A 4820-nucleotide genomic window follows, 5' to 3' on the forward strand; every position below is an offset into this window, starting at 1 on the left:
CCCCTCTCAGGATGGCACCTGGAGAGTTTCCAGTACCCTACCAGTCTCGGTTACGGGAGGGAGAGTCAAGCAGAGGCCTACCCGTTCCATTCTTAGCTTGGGCAGTGGCTAGCGAGTGGAAGGCAATCCGCTACAAGTCCGAATTCACCCGGGCTGGGCAGCAGCGGTACGGGAGAGAGTCGAGGGCGGAGACTCGAGTTGACCGCGCGGAAGAAGGCAATGGTAAACCACTTCCGTATTTATACCAAGGAAATTCTGTGGATACGCTACCATTCATTCATTCAATAGTATTTATTGAGCGCTTACTATGTGCAGAGCACTGTACTAAGCACTTGGAATGTACAGATCGGTAACAGATAGAGACAGTCCCTGCCCTTTGACGGGCGCACGGTCTAATCGGGGGCTTACAGTGTAATCGAACGATTGCAGGTGGAGGTGGGGCGTTCTGGGAGAGATGTAGTGTAAGTTCCATGAGGGAAGGGTTCTTGTCTCCCGACCCTGTAGTATTCTCCCAAGCGCTTAGTTCAGTGCTTTGCACACAGTAAGCACTCAGTAAATACCAATGATTGGTAGATTGGTTGAGGTCCTGCCCTCTGGAAACTCTGCCCAGGGACTTGGCTCCGTGGGGATTTGCCCGGCTTGCTGAGAACATACGTCCAACCCAGCCGGAGGGGAGTCCATCTCCTTCCCCTGACTGCGCTACTGAGCCCTGGTGTACTCCCCACCTCTCTCAGGACTTAATCTACATTTTTCACATACACCGTCAAAAATTTACTCATGTAGACAGACCTCTTTCCTTCAAAATAATAATAATAATCATGATAATTGTTAGCACCTACTATGTGCCAATCACTGTACTAAACGCTGGGGTAGATCCAAGATCATCAGGTCGGACACGGTCCCTGTCCCACAACCTTAGACGGAGGGAGAATCCCCATTTTACAGACGAGGGAACTGAGGCCCAAAGAAGTTAAAGTGCCCCGCCCAAAGTCACACAGCAGATAAGTGGCAGAGCCTGAATTAGAACCCAGGTCCTTATGACTCCCAGGCCTGTGCTGTATCCACTAGACCACGCCGCTTCTCATGAAATTTGCCAGGAAATTAATCGAATTTGACGTATAAACATCTACCCACCTTGACTTTAAAATCTAATACATCACAAGTAACTTCGTGAGCTCATTATGGGCAGGGAACGTCTGCTAATTCTCTTGTATCGTTCTCTCCCTAGCACTTAGTACCAGGCACTGCACGTAGTAAGCGCTCAATAAATACCACTGACTGAGTGAAAAACAGATCAATCAGTCAGTAGTATTTAGGGGCCACCTACTGTCTGCAGAACCATGTACTAAGCATTTGGGAGAGTACTACAGAGTTGGTAGTCACGATCCCTGCCCTCAAGAAACTTCCAGTCCCGTGAGGGAGGCAAAGGGTTGAAGAAATGGACTCCAGCGCCCAAGTCGCACGGCTCCACATATAGGCGCGTGGGTCTTCAGTTACACACAGCCGTCTCCTACATGTACACGTTCACATACACACTCACCAATCCCTTGCCTCAGATTCTTGGAGCGACTCCACATGGGATTCTTGGAAAGGAAAAAAAAACCTGGAAAACCCCAAAAGCCGGAAACCAGAGGCTCTGCCAAGCCGTTTGCTCGCCTGTCCTCGTCTCCGCTTCGGAGAGGGGCAGCTTTCGGGGGACGCCTGCCCTCGGCCCAGCCCCCCCGTCCTGCCCCCTCCGGCCCCCTCCCCGGCCCATCCCCCCGGTCCTCCCGGTGCCAGACCCCAAGCAGCAGCAGCAGCAGCAGCAGCAGCAGCACAGAGCCGAGCTGCGGACCTCCCGCCTGAGGTGGGGAGGCCCGGACCGGGGCTGGGGCTTGGAGCTTGGGGTGGGGGCTGGGATGCAGCAGATCTGGGGGCGTCAGACACGTTGGGAACCAACTGCGAAAGGGCCCAGGGTCCAAAACCACATCCTCCTCCGCTCTGTTGCTTCCAACGGGCGACGTCTTCCCAGAATCGACTTCCTCCACCCCGGCCGGGGGCCGGACTGGCCGGGCCGCCCTTCTCCCCATCTCTCTCCTAGAGGCCCGCAGACCAAACCCGGCAGTGGGCAACTCAGGGGGTGGAGCAGGGGGGGAAACCACCCACCACTGCATAATGGGCAGCAGATTCACCCGCTTCCAGGCACCACTGCCCACAGAGGACGAGGACGGGAGCAGCCAGAAAGAGGGGCGGCGGAGGGAGGAGGGCGATGCTGAAGGCCCTTACACTAATTTTCCGCTGAGCTTTTTGTTTCTTTGTTTTGTTTTACGGTATCTGTTAAGCGCTTACTAATGTGACAAACACTATTCTAAGCACTGGGGTAGATACAGGTTACTTAGGTTGGACACAGTCCCACTCCCTCCTGGGGCTCACAGTCTAATAATTCTGGTATTTATTAAGCACTTACTGTGTGCCAGGCATGTACTAAGCGCCGGGGTGGTTACAAGCAAATCGGGTCGGACGCGCTCCCGGTCCCACATGGGGCTCGCAGACTCAATCTCCATTTTACAGATGAGGAAACCGAGGCGCAGAGAAGTAAAGTGACTTGCCCGAGGTCACACAGCAGATAAGTGGCAGAGCGGGGAATAGAACCCATGACCTTCTGGCTTCCAGGCCCGCGCTCTATCCGCTACACCACGCTGCTAGTAGGAAGGAGAACAGGAGAACTTTTCGGGCTGTCGTAGCCCACCTCCTGCCTCCCCAAGCCCCCCAAATCTCTCCCACTCCCTATTTGGAAGGGAGTAAAAAAGTTAAGTGTGCACCCTTTTTTTTTCATGGTATTTGTTATGCACTTACTATGTGGCAGGCATTGTCCTAAGCGTTGGGATAGACACAAGTTAAGCAGGTTGGATATAGTCCATGTCCCACACGGGGTCCACAGTCTTAATTCCCATTTTACAGAAGACGTCACCGAGGCGCGGAGGAAGTGAAATGACTTGCCCAGGGTCACACAGTAGACAAGTGGAGGAGCTGGGAGACTTGCCCACAGCAGACAAGTGGCAGAGTCGTGATTAGCACCCGGGTCCTTCTGATTCCCGGGCCTGTGCTCTTTCCGCTAGGCCACGCCACTTCTCAGCCCTTCCCAGCCCCCAGGGCTTCGTCTCGGCCCAAGCCATGGCTCGCTGGACTGCGGCTCACTGGACGCAAGGGCCGGTAGAGATCGCTGGTGTCCCGCCCATCCCTTTCTCCTGCCTCTGGGGTTCCTAATTTTATTAGAGGAAGGAATGTCTCTGTTATATTGCTATATTGTACTGTCCCCGGTGCTTAGTACAGCACCCTGCACACAGTAAGCGCTCAATAAATACAATCGACCGACCGGTGTAGGAGATTTGGAGCCGCGATGGTGGGCCTGTGGTGAGCGCTGAGATCCTTCACTCATGCATCGACGGCCACAGAGCTACGTGGAGAGAAGAAAGGCAGGCTCCTGCTGGCTTGGGCCTGGGAGTCAGAAGGTCATGGGTTCTAATCCCAGCTCCGCTACATGTCTGCTGCGTGACCTTGGTCGAGTCACTTCATTTCTCTGGGCCTCAGTTACCTCATCTGTAAAATGGGGATTGAGACGGTGAGCCCCACGTGGGACAGGGACTGTGTCCAACCCGACTGGCTTGTATCCACCCCAGTACAGTGCTTGGCACATAGTAAGTGCTTAAGAAATACCACGATTATCATCATTATTATTATTATTAGTCCCAACTGGCAAACCTCTCCTCCCGGGAGAGTGGGGGCATCTTGGAGGATGAACGATGACTCCGTGTGCCTTGGGTCCGTGGGAATTGCCGATGTGGAGCATCTGAGCGTTGACCACAGGCCAGGGAACCACGTGGACCCCAGCCAGCTGAGGGGGGAGGTCTTGCTCTGCACACAATAAGCGCTCAATAAATGCGATTGAACGAACGAATAAATGAGAAGACGTGACCCAAGCAAGGGATGGGCACACAGGTTCTCCCTCCCCGAATCCAGCCTCGCCTTCTAATCGATGGTAATTATCGAGCGCCTACTGTACGCAGAGCACTGTACTAATGTCGGGGTCGGGTTTGGACTGTTTGCTTTAAAGTCTTCTTGGGAACCTCACCCCCCTAAAATGTTTAATAAGCAGCACCAATAGGGATGTGGCCTAGTGGAAAGAGCACAGGCGGGGGAATCAGAGGACGTGGGTTCTAATCTCCACCGTGCCACGTGCCGGCTGTGTGACCTCGGGTAAGTTGCTTCGCTTCTCTGTGCCTCCGTTTCCTCATCTGTAAAATGGGAATTAAATACCTGTTCTCCCTCCCCTTTAGATGGTGAGTGTCATGTGGGTCAGGGACTGCCTCATCTGACTGTACTGGACTTGGCACATATTGAGCGTTCACTGTGTGAGGAGCGCTTGTACTAAGTGCTTGCGAGAATACAATCCAGAGTCGGTAGACCCATTCCTTACCCACGAAAAGCCTATCGTATACGGACACGTAATATGTAGCGAACACGCTTCACAATAATAACAATTAGTACTACTGGACTACCCGGGGAATTCAGATCCAATCCTCTTGGCCCAGCCCCGATCCTGCTTCTTGACCTCGTTTTGCTAGGCAGGGCAGACTGCCAATCAATCAATTGTATTCATTCAATCGTATTTATTGAGCGCTTACTATGTGCAGAGCACTGTACTAAGCGCTTGGGAAGTACAAATTGGCAACATATAGAGACAGTCCCTACCCAACAGTGGGCTCACAGTCTAGAAGGGGGGAAATAACGGTATTTAAGTGCTTACTATGTGCCAAGCACTGTTCTAAGTGCTGGAGTAG

General features: G+C 53.1%; 1 non-coding gene across 1 annotated transcript; it reads left to right on the forward strand.

Annotated features, from left to right (window-relative positions):
• LOC114815247 lies at positions 1–138 on the forward strand. Its single transcript, XR_003763012.1, has one exon. It is a non-coding gene; the product is annotated as a small nucleolar RNA SNORA7 (small nucleolar RNA).
• Positions 139–4820: the final 4682 nt, after the last annotated feature.

This window comes from Ornithorhynchus anatinus, chromosome 11 (genome assembly GCF_004115215.2).
Source record: "Ornithorhynchus anatinus isolate Pmale09 chromosome 11, mOrnAna1.pri.v4, whole genome shotgun sequence".
Lineage (NCBI taxonomy): Eukaryota > Metazoa > Chordata > Mammalia > Monotremata > Ornithorhynchidae > Ornithorhynchus > Ornithorhynchus anatinus.